Genomic DNA, 13,339 nt, shown 5'->3' with positions numbered 1-13,339 from the left:
CGACTATGAAAATCCTTAGTCGGGGACACCCCTAATACTATGGTACCTTGAAATATACCATGTGACTAAAATTCATATATGCTGGTACTGACATATACTTGAGTTTTTTTGAACATTTAAAAAGCAATTTTTTTCTTTATGTGAACATTAGAAAAAGCATTAAAGGAATGTTCAATTATCATTTTGCAAACATTATAGGAACCTTACATCTGAAAGTTCTCTGAACCATCAGTAGTAAGTAGTAACACTTCTTAAACGTCCTACTAAATGTTCCATAAAAACACTCCATGCATGATGTAGAAATAACATTTTTGTGTTTTAACATTTTGGTAAATGTCATTAAAGACCAGATAACTTTGGTTGGAAGACGATTTGTTCATAACTTTTGAGAGATCGTTGCCAAAATGTTTGCCAATGTTCTGAGAATGGTCGTTGTTAGCTGGGACAATGACACTTTTTTGAAAGTGGTAACTTGATTAACATGTAAATACTACGGTATATAAAACTTGTTAAAGTACCATGGTACTGTCAGTACTTTTTGTCTTATACCATGACATTAATTAGAGTGTGTTCCAAAAATACTATGGTAAATGTCTAAAAAAGTTTTGAAAAATGCAAAAAAGTTTAATTACCATGGCATCTTTAAAGTAGAATGGTATAACCTTTAAAAAAAAAAACTGTTTGTACCATTGTACAGTGATGGTACTATATACTGTATACTGTGTGTGTGTGTGTGTATATATATATATATATATATATATATATATATATATATATATATATATATATGTATGTATATCAATCAAAACTTTATTAAGGACACACTCGGTCCAGACAAAGACACATCAATAACAACATACAAATACACACACAAGGACAGTATCCAAAATATCACATATTTACATGTGTACTAAAATGCCAATGATTCCACATATTTGAAAAAAACCTGACTGAACTTAGTGCCAAGTTCGTCAGTATTAAAATTATACTATTTACAGATTCTGATAATCTACACATACATCTGTACATGAGATTACGCATCACAGCAGTGCAGGTAGGCATACCAGCACTAACAAACATTTGGCTTGCACTGCTCCATCGTGGCACCTTAAGCAGCAATCGCATACCATCATTATAAGCTACATTAAGTCTCTGCATGCTGTGCTTTCTATAATGCCGCCATAAATGGGCAGTATACATAGGGGTACAGTATGCTTTAAAAGTGTTGTCTTCACAGATTCTGAGCACATACCTCATTTGTATGTATATATATATATATATATATATATATATATATATATATATATATATATATATATATATATATATATATATATATTATTATTATTTATTTTTTGATAAATACAATGGCACTGAAATTAATTTGTATGGTATTTGCATGGTACACCAAGATATTTCCAAGAATAACATGGTAGGCCTACTTTTTGTTAAATATATAAATACCATGGAACTGAAATTCACACATGGTTTTTACTGTAAATGTGAAAGTACCAGAGTATTATCTTTACTGCACCATGGCCATCCATATACCAAGGTATTTAATATAAAATTCAAAAAACTTTGTTACATTTAAGTGGCAGCTTGATTAGGGGTGTGCAATATGACGATTTTTGATCGTGGACGATAAAAATGTCTCCACGATCTGCTTTTGAAGAAATATCGTAGTATCGCGCTACAGCGCACATTCTATCAGCTGCAGTTCTTATTCCTCCGTCTCAATATACTGTACATTATTCGGATCTGCTTTAAAGCCTTGCCGGTGTTCTGTCGATTTGTGCTACCCTGTCAGATTTTGCTACCTCCCATTAAAACAGCAGGTAGTACAATTCGACAATGAAAAATGCTACCTGTCAAATTATGATTTATTAATGTCTACACCTACCACAACCCTAAACCTACCCTTACAGTAATGCAAATACAGTAATTAGGTGTTATATTCGCGGTTGTGACTATAAGGGATACAGCTACCGGAAACCAACAATAAATATTTTTTTCTACCTATTAGATTGTGTTTTATTAATGTCTACACCTACCCCAACCCTAAACCTATCCATACAGTAATGCAGATACATTAAATATTGTTGTTCAGCATGAGAAAAAAGACGCAATATTGATTTGCGCATGCGCAGTAAGCCCTGGTAGGAAAATCTGACGGGTAGGATAAAATGTCAGGACACCGGTTAAATGTTTTATTCATGCGTCGGTCTGACGCGCGTGCTAAAGCCTGTCAAAAAGCGCCTGATTACTGAACTAAGTTATCTTGTGCACTAATACTGTCAAAACACACAAGGTTTATGTATAGACTTCGTTGCTTATGTCTAAAATGAGTAAGTAAACAGCTGAGAGAAAACGGATGCTTGCAGGTCTTAAAGGGGCAGTACTGAACATTCTGCCGACTGTCATTAAAGGGATAGTTCACCTTAAAATACAAACCTGTATTAATTTTTTTCTTGTGCTGAACACAAAAGATGATTATTTTGAAGAATGTGGGTAACCAAAGTATCTGGTCCACATTGACTTTTGATAGAAGGAAAAAAAAAAATACTATGGAATAAGTCACTGGGGACCAGCAACTGTTTGGTTTTCCATGTTCCTCAAAATAGCATTTATGTTTAGCAGAAGAAACTCATTCAGGTTTAAAGAAACTTTTGAGTGAGTAAATGATGGTATAAATATAAAACACTTTTTATTTTGGGGTTAATTATTCCTTCAATGTTAATAAAACACCAAAACACAGAGAAAAATCACTCACTACTCTTGACTGAAAAACGTTAATACAGTTGATTTAATAGGAATCAATCTATATAGTGTTTTATTTTTATATTTGTTGATTCAATTTCTCGAATGCTCCTGCTAAATACACCTATTGTACCTGAAAATAAAACACTGTTTTATTTGTATAGTATGTGTATTTGTAATGTGTATCTTTGTTCTCATTTTTTAATAACAAAGATAAAATAATGACAAAGATTTTTATCTTCGCCCACTTTGGCCTAAATATCCGCCATTCTTTTTTAATATTTTTGTTACCTTGAAAGGTTTTGTCTTTATAATAGGGAAATTAGTTTTGGCTGTAATGCTCAGACAACTTGCAAAATAGTAAAACCAACATGACAAAGAATCGTGATAAAATCGTGATTTTTCTTAAAAATATCCTGATATAAAATTGCCATATCGCCCACCCCTAAGCTTGATTACCATGTAAACACAAATGGTATGCATTTCAGTACCATAGTATTTCGCTTACAAAAAAGTATCTTGGTACAGTGATTTTATGAAATGTAGATGTATATACACTGAAATTCAAATAGCCCTACCATGCAATTTTTTTTTCTTTTTCTTTTTTGTAACTGATACCATTATAGCACCACAGTAATTGTCGAAGAATACCATGGTCCAGATCCTGCGCTGCTCTGTATCTTGAAGATGTGAGTTTCATCATTCTCCTAAAATCTAACAGAATAACAGCAGGCCTCTCTGCTGAGCCGTGAGCGAGCAGAGGCCGAGGCCGTGACCGCCGGCTCATTCTCAAATATGTGGCGACACAATCGTATTACTCATCTCCATGGAGACCCTCTGGTCCCTTTACCACACGGCACAGCGGGCCTCCCCACAGGCAGGACTGGGGCTCACGGGGAACTCGACAGGCCGATTAGATTTTTCACCCCTTGTGTTTTTTTGTTTTTTTTTTACCCTCCATCCTACCTGTTTTCTCCACCTCGTCGAAGCCGAGCGACTCTCGCAAGACTACCTGCATCAGACGCGTGTTCAGCAGGTATAGCGCAGCGGCTCTGGCGCCATAGCAACACTGTCAATTCATTCAGTCGACTGGCCCTGAACCCTACAATTACTGCTGCTGCACAAGCAGATGTTCCTGCTGAGACTGAACACAGTATGAGTGACAAAATGCAGGGCTCGCCAGTCACGGCGGGTATTAGAGGAAACGCTGCGCTCTTAAACCACATCTTTTACACGACACTTACTTGAGACTAAAGCCAGTGTTATGGGACTGACAGTCGGATTAACAGGCGTCCATCTGAAATCATAATGTGTACTGTACTGAATTAAATTAAGTGCATTTTGCTTAAAACATGTAAAACTATCTGCCAGTGGGGTAAGTAAAATATTCTTAAAACAAGAGCATTTTACTTACCCCACTGGCAGATTTTTTACTTGTTTTAAGCCAAATGCACTTAATTTAGTTTTTTTCCCACTGGAAACAAGACTAAACATCTTACGTCATTTTGCTTAACTAGTAAAAGCATCTTGATTTAAGAATTTTTAGATATTTTGACTAGAAACAAGACAAAAATGCTAAGTAATATAAGCCATTTTTTTGCAGTGTATGTGTTTATATGAAACGTGAATGAAATTAAATTATATTCCAGTTTTAAATGTGCTTCTGATTACAGATAGCCTGTGATTACACAGGATTTGTATTTTATAGAAAACCAGTTCAAAGGGAGCATAGTTTGCTTTTTGGGTTAAAAGAATTTCTTAACATGAAATTCGAATGGTATGACAATTAGGTATTAGACTGTACAAATTGAAATCTACACGCTAATACACACTATACTCATAGTCACGCAATGCTGATGTTGTTAACATTAATACATTTGAGAAAGTATAACAATAACAATAATTTGCACGGTTTAATGTGATATGAGCTAACCGATCGTTAGATTTAATTACCATTGGTAGCACAATTTATTGTAATTCTTTTTTCCTCAGTTGGTTAGAACAACCGTGGCACACTTGTTACTTGTTCAGATGGCAATATATGGTGAAAATTCTTATTTGAGTCATATATTCCAAGACGTAGGCTAGAATCTGTGATTCAAGAGTACAGTATCCACACCGGTGCGGTGACTGACTGCCACACATTCACCTCAAAACATTAGATTCATCCGCGCTGGAGCCGTGCAGGAACACCGGATCACAGCCCCGCACACGGAAGATAATTCCGCACAGAGCTGCAATTCCAGGTTTTCAAACAGAGATGGCGACAAAGAGGCAAAACTTACGGACTGCAGCTTTAAATACTAAAGTAACTATTTTTACAACAAATGTTAAAAAAACAAATAAACGTTAACTGATATAAAATATAAAAAAGTAAACATTTAAACTTTTGCACATTACATTTTTTCGCTTCATGTATAAGAGACTAAAATCTCTCAAATAAAAGTCAAAGATGCAACAAAATTGCTAAAACTTAAATTAAAATAAAAACAGAAAAGATAAAAAATTTAAAATAAACAAAGGCTATATTTAAATTATAAAATAACGCTAGAATAGAAGAATAGTGCAAGCTAGAGTTAGAGGCCTTTTTTGCTTTTGTTATTTGTATAATAAAAAATAGAATACAAAAAAAAAAACAACATTAGAAAAGCTAGTGTTAGTATTTTTATTTTTATTTTAAGAATAGAATTAGAATAGAGAGTGCTAGAGTTAGAGGGTCAAATAAAGATGGAAGAGATGTTTTTTTAGGTGATTCTTGAAGATGGCTATGGACTCAGCTGCTCGGAATGAGTTGGGCAGGTCATTCCACCAGGAGGGAACATTTCATTTAAAAGTTTGTGAAAGTGATTTTGTGCCTCTTTGGGATGGCACAATAAAGCGACGTTCACTTGCCAATTTTCTTTAAATTTTCACATTGACTTAAATATGCTGGAGCAATTTTTGCCCCTTTGTCTTGAAATTGTTCATTTTGGTGGCATTTTTGCCAAAAGCCCTGTTAATTTTAGACCCTGGGTACTACAATGGCATCTTTGCAATCAAAATACCATGAAGTATTTCAAAGTCCCATAGTATTGCCATCAGTGTGCCATGGCACTGTTATAATTTTTGTAAAGGTTTGCCACATAAGCGGCAGGTTTGTCAAAAGCCTGTCTAAGCAGGACTAAGGCAGCGCTGCGGTGCTCAGCGGGCTCTCAGCACTGTTAGCAAAATGTCAGAGTAAAAACACTCAATAACATTTAGATTTTTTTTTTTTTTTTAAATCAAGGGGCAGGAAAAAATCCCACAATCCCCTTGCAATCAGCACTAACAGCTATAGACAGGCACACAGCAAGCACAACTTGCAAACAAGAGAGCTTGGTTTACATTCCTTTATGCCCACAGTCAATGCAACGCAACTAAACGCACCGTTTGTTTGGGTAGAAAAGACCGCAGTCTGTGGTTTTACAGAGCGAGTCGTCTTGACTGGTGAAGGTGGTGTTATCTGTGCCAGTGACAGTCTAAGAACTTGGCAACGGAGCAACACTTAGCTTTTTTCTATGAAGGCTTGCAAGTTAATGAATTAATGTGCAGTGCCTTCATCCTCATGGAAACACTCATTAACACTCACATGTGGAGTTAGACTGCGTTTGACTTGACTTGCACTGAAGGATTTTGCTGTAATTAAATATCCCCCAGTTGAGATTTTTGCTATACTGTGCTAGATATATTTGTGCAGCTATAAGTGGCAAGACTGTTTTATTGTGGTTTACAGCTGCTGAACAATGTCCTAACTTTCCATGATAAAAAATAAAATTAGATTTATAATCATGTTCATATCGGATCATTTACTACTGCTTCAAATGTGGCACAACCACTCACAAAGTTCACACTTACATATAATAAACTGAGTAAAGGTGCTGTCCAGGGAGAGGGCTCCGAGCTCGGTACTTACCCCCGAGCCCAGGGTTCTCCCCCTGTACGGGGAGAGGGGTATAAATTTAGCCCGGACCCAGAGCATCCCCCCCCCGTGCTGGGGTAGGAACGGGCTGAAGGTGAGGAGTCGGGGTGGTGGAGGGATGCTGAAAGACTAGAACTGATGGAGGCAAGACTGCTTTGATTATTTATAGGGGTTCTCTCTCGAGCTGATTGGATAGATGGTGTGATTGCTGATGATGAATTGGCTGTGTTAATTATCTGCGCGTGCTCCTCCCGAAATTTGTTAATAAAACATCACTTCACGAGTTCACACTTACATATAATAAACTGAGTAAAGGTTATGCGTATTTGGCATGCTGTCCAGGGAGAGGGCTCCGAGCTCGGTACTTACCCCCGAGCCCAGGGTACTCCCCCTGTACGGGGAAAGGGGTCCGATCTCTGCATTTAGCCCAGACCCAGAGGTGAGTGGGAAGTAGGGATAGAGGGTCCTGCGGGAGTGAGCACTTCTGTGGAATCTGAAAGAGGATGTAACTTCTGCGGAAGCGGGCACTGCAGCGGCAGTATGAAATGAGCAGGGTACTGCTACGGCCTCTGAAAAGAGAAGGCGGCTCCTGAGGAAGCGGTCACTGCTATGGCATCTGAAAAGAGGAGGCGGCTTCTGTGGGAGCACTCACTGCTGCGGCAGTGGGTAAATACAGATAGGGCTCCAGCGGGAGCAGACACTGCTGCGGCATCTGAAAAGAGAAGGAGGCTTCTGAGGAAGCGGTCACTGCTATGGCATCTGGAAAGAGGAGGCGGTTTCTGTGGCCAAACGCTTGCTTCGGCTGCTGTAGCTCATGGGGAGGGAGAATTTTGTTGCTGGATTTAACAATTTCTCAGACTACCCTAGCAACTTGTTTTCAAAGCAACTAGCAACAAATGTAGCCATTTTGAAAAATTTATTTGGAAACCTTTAAAAATGGTAAAAGGCATGCGTTTTTCTCTTAACCACACAAAAGGAAAACATATTGGAACAGCTAGCCAGCCAAGCGGTACATCGGCTGGTAACGTAGACACTTTGAGGGAGGTGCCTAGCAGTATGCACTTCATATAGGAATTAAGTTGCAGGTTGCATTGTCCAATAATTGTTTATTTATGGTATGCCTTAATTTTTTCGTTTGTACTTCTGATTGTTAATCATTACTGTTGGTCCACTGAGATTCATTTTGTTTCTGGTTAAGATCAACAGTGGAAGAGAAGTTTCACTGTTGATTATCTGACTTATCTATCCATTTATCAAAATGAAATGAATAAATTAAATACAGGTAAAATGCTGGTGGAAAATAAGAGTAATTTCAGTGTGTATTCTAAGCACTTGCGTCATGATTATGTAATGACATCAACATCCGATGATGTTGCGACGTCATTTAACAACAAATGATCTGCCTTTAGCGATTGTTTGGTAAGACTGGTGACCTGCGCCGCTAGCGGAGGCAGCCACGCGCTTGCGTCTGGAAACAGAATTTAGGGGCCCGGCTGCATGCGGCGCTGCGGCCGGAAGAGCCGAAGCGGGAAGCGAGTGAGGCTTTGCTGCAGTAAGAACTGGGTGCGGCCCAGGCTCGTTGAAGGCCTGCTTCTGCGACCCTACGCTCACGGAGAGCCGGGTCTTGTGCAGGACAATGGTGGTGTCAAGCGAGACGAGTTCGGGGAGGAGGAGTGATCCTGGGGCCGGCGGATTTGCTGCAGAGAATCCGAAATCTAGAGTATGGTTCACGTTGTTCGGATGAGGAAAAAATTGGGTCTGTCTGTCTGAATGGCAAAGGAGCGAACCGAACGCTGAAAGACTAGAACTGATGGAGGCAAGACTGCTTTGATTATTTATAGGGGTTCTCTCTCGAGCTGATTGGATAGATGGTGTGATTGCTGATGATGAATTGGCTGTGTTAATTATCTGCGCGTGCTCCTCCCGAAATTTGTTAATAAAACATCACTTAGAGTAGGATAGATTTTTCTTTTAATATTTGAGTCATAGGTTTTTGGAACAGAAGTATTTTAAGCTGTTCTGCACTCTAATGTTAGACTCTGATATTAGGGTTTGAGTTTTTTCCAAATAAGATTTCATTTGTAAAATACACTGAAAAAATTTTAAACAATTTTCACTCAGATTTTGCAAGTAAATTTTACAAATAACTTCAAAAGAAACATTGGATTAAGCATTAATTAAATATTATTTAATGAATATATGAATTCAGTAGGACGTTTTTTTAACTTCTTAAATATAATATTATTACACATTTAATATTTTGGTTCAGGTCAGTATAATTTTTAAAAAATAAATAATACTTTTATTCGTAAAGGACGCATTAAATTGATCAAAAGTGACAGTAAAGACAACGTTGCAAAAGATTTTTATTTCAAAATAAACGCTGTTCTTTTAAACTGTTCTTTTGAACAGAACAACTGTTTTCACCATTGACGTCTGAAGGATCATGTGACACTGAAGATTGAAGTAATGACGCTGAAAATTCAGCTTTGCATCACATATACATATACACATATATATATATATATATATAATTTTTTTTTTCTTTTCTTTTTTTTTGTTAACAACTGTTTATTGAATTTTCTTCTGTGAACAGTAGTATAAAACAAAAAGCAGCTTTACAAATTTAGAACCCACCCCCTGGTAGACTTTGAAATGAAAATGAAAAGAAATTAAATGAAAAAAATAAATAAAAATAAATTAATTAATATTAATAGATAAATAAATAATATAATAATTTTTACAAAGATTTTAGAAAAGATGACAACATTAAAAGCTGAATGCTATGAATTTACAGTTTTCACATTAGATCCATGTATACGAGAAGTTGAGAGTTCCATCCAACAAATGCACCGTCCATTTTACAATATACAGGTGCTGGTCATATAATTAGAATATCATCAAAAAGTTGTTTTATTTCACTAATTCCATTCAAAAAGTGAAACTTGTATATTATATTCATTCATTACACACAGACTGATATATTTCAAATGTTTATTTCATTTAATTTTGATGAAAGTCAAAAATCAGTATCTCAAAATATTAGAATATTTACATTTGAGTTTGAATAAATGACCATCCCTACTGTATAAATTCTGGGTATCTCTTGTTCTTTGAAACCACAATAATGGGGAAGACTGCTGACTTGGCAATGATCCAAAAGATGAACATTGACACCCTCCACAAAGAGGGTAAGTCACAGAAGGTCATTACTGAAAGGTGTGGCTGTTTACATAGTGCTGTATCAAAGCATATTAAATGCAAAGTTGACTGGAAGGAAGAATTTGGGTAGGAAAATGTGCACAAGCAACAGGGATGACCGCAAGCTTGAGAATACAGTCAAGCAAAGCCGATTCAAACACTTGGGAGAGCTTCACAAGGAGAGAACTGAAGCTGGAGTCAGTGCATCAAGAGTCACCACGCTCAGACGTCTTCAGGAAAAGGGCTACCAAGCCACTTCTGAACCAGAGACAACGTCAGAAGCATCTTGACTGGGCTGTGGAGAAAAAGAACTGTTGCTCAGTGGTCCAAAGTCCTCTTTTCAGATGAAAGTAAATTTTACATTTCATTTGGAAATCAAGGTCCCAGAGTCTGAAGGAAGAGTGGAGGCACAGAATCCATGTTGCTTGAAGTCCAGTGTGAAGTTTCCACAGTCAGTGATGATTTGGGCTGCCATGTCATCTGCTGGTGTTGGTCCACAGTGTTTTCTGATGTCCACAGTCAACGCAGCCATCTACCAGGAGATTTTAGAGCACTTCATGCTTCCTTCTGTTGACAAGCTTTATGGAGATGCTGATTTCATTTTCCAGCAGGACTTGGCACCTGCCCACACTGCCAAAGGTACCAAAAGCTGGTTCAATGACCATAGTGTTACTGTGCTTGATTGGCCAGCAAACTCGCCTGACCTGAACCCCAGAGAGAATCTATGAGGTATTGTCAAGAGGAAGATGAGAGACACCAGACCCAACAATGCAGATGAGCTGAAGGCCACTATCAGAGCAACCTGGGCTCTCATAACACCTGAGCAGTGCCACAGACTGATCGACTCCATGCCACGCCGCATTGCTGCAGTAATTCAGGCAAAGGAGCCCCAACTAAGTATTGAGTGCTGTACATGCTCATACTTTTCATTTTCATACTTTTCAGTTGGCCAAGATTTCTAAAAATCCTTTCTTTGTATTGGTCTTAAGTAATATTCTAATATTTTGAGATACTGATTTTTGACTTTCATGAGCTGTAAGCTCTAATAATCAAAATTAAAAGAAATAAACATTTGAAATATATCAGTCTGTGTGTAATGAATGAATATAATATACAAGTTTCACTTTTTGAATGGAATTAGTGAAATAAATCAACTTTTTGATGATATTCTAATTATATGACCAGCACCTGTATTCAAATGGAAAACGCTATTTTTTTTATTTTAATAATATTTCACAGTATTACTGCTTTTACTGTATTTTTAATCAAAGAAATGCAGCCTTGGTGAGCATTGAAGAGAATTTTCAAAAACAACTTACCGACCCCAAACTTTGGAACGATGGTGTATACTTATATAGCATTAATGCAAAATAACATTACTCACACTATTATATATGTTTTTAATAATCGCCCACCCTAAATGAGACTAGTTATTTTTCTTTTGCAATATTAACTGGAGTGAGAGTAGGTGGGGAAAAAATCTCTGCAGGAAGGGAAACTTTTTCATTACAGTGTCAATGATAACTCTAAAGCTGCACTTCATATTCCTGACTAATCTGGACCATTTAGGCCTATGTAGGGCAGGATAGAGTCAGCAGTTTACCAGGACAATGCAGACTGGCTCTCCTTTCTTCTGCTGATCATCTGTAATGCATATAGAGCGCTGAGTTTGTTGGCCTCGGAGTTAATATTTCTTCCCTTTTCCCTTCTCAAGTCCGAGTTAAGCCGGGTGCACACTGGGCACTCCATTTTGCAGTGTAAGACAAATTTCTGGAACTAGAAAAACATTTTTTTCCCCACTGGCAGTCTTACTGTGACATGCTCACCGACAGCTGATTAATTGACTTTGCGATGAATCTCACCATCCAAAAGTTCTGACAGTTTTGGTCAGCAGTCCTGCAGCATGACTTCTCTTATGGTGAGAACCTAATAAAGAACCAATAAGAACACAGTGATTTATGACATGCATTTATTTACTTATTCAAAAACGAATAAGTAAATAAATTGAACATATTGCATATGCATCAAACTAAACATAACCTTGCAATAAAAAATAAAAACACTTTTGAATTTACTCACTTTTTACTTTTAAAAATATATTTTTACTTATTTCTACTTCAGAATTTAAATTAACAAGTTTAATGACAAATATAATAGTGTTAATAATAATAGAAATAATGTGGAAAAATTCTAAAAAATAAAATACATTTATAAAATAGAAATAAAAATAAATACACATATATAAAATGACAAATATAGAAATAAAATACATAATGCACAGAAAAATTTATAAATGTTTCAACCATGCTAAGAGTAAAATGCACAGCCATGCAGACTTTAATTCCTTTTCCAGACAAAAATTGCGAAGATAATAATAAATTATTAAAAAACAAATACAATTATTAATAATTAATACATAAATGAACAAATAAAAATAAACAAATGACATTGCAAAAATTTCCAAGGGTTTCATTTAAATTTTGCTTGTCAATGTAGATGTAAGATCACGAAATTATTGATAAAATGATTGTAAAATGGCCAGGCAATATTGTCAAATCATGACCAAATCTTAAAATAGCCTATATATTGTGCACACAAAAAAACTTTTACTTTCAACCACTTAGGTCATATTGTCAAACCAAGTGACCTTTATTTATATAGCGCTTTATATAATGCAGTTGGTTTCAAAGCAGCTTCACAATAATAAAAGGAAAATGCTGGGAAAATCACTCATGCAAGCTTCTTTGAAAATGAAACCAATTCAAATTCGGCTGTAAAGCAGCTCTAAAAAAGACAATAGTGTCTTTATTCAGCTCAAGTCTGTTAAGTGTTGATTCAGTCAGATATTGTACGACCTGATAAGCACCAATTGACAATGAGGAAACAGAAAAGACTGTAAAGGAAAGGACAAAAATCAGCTCTAAGTGCCATGCAAGATGATCTTACGTGATTAAGTGCGTCATTCACATTGTTTTTGGTCCCATTTTGGTGCGTCAAATTGATGATTATTAACAATGTGCAATTATTTTGGCTTCTTTGGCCTTGATTGCCAGAACGGAGAGCCAAACATTCATGCGGGTGAGTAAATAAATTCAAGATGAAATGCCGCAGTAATTGAAAGCGGTTTATCACAGCTCTCAGATTTCCTTGTCTGAGTGAGTTCTGTTGAGCTTTGATCCCCACAATTAGCATTGAGATATGTCATCTTTAAAGTGCAGCCAGCGACGTGGCGCTGCTTTGTACTGCTCTCCCGCCTGACTCCAGCTCGGCTTCGCATTAGAGTCAAAGCTCAGCACAGACCTGATGAGTTCGGAGTTGTCTTTGGCTTTGGGAGCTCCAGTGGGTCTCGGAGGACTTTCTGCCATCTCGCTGCATTCACACCAGGGCTGGAAAAGCTACAAGCTATTCATAATTAAAGAAAGAGAACATGCAGTCAGGCAT

The sequence above is a fragment of the Onychostoma macrolepis genome, chromosome 16, assembly GCF_012432095.1.
Source record: "Onychostoma macrolepis isolate SWU-2019 chromosome 16, ASM1243209v1, whole genome shotgun sequence".
In the NCBI taxonomy this organism is placed as follows: Eukaryota; Metazoa; Chordata; class Actinopteri; order Cypriniformes; family Cyprinidae; genus Onychostoma; species Onychostoma macrolepis.
Note: the sequence above shows the minus strand (reverse complement) of the source record.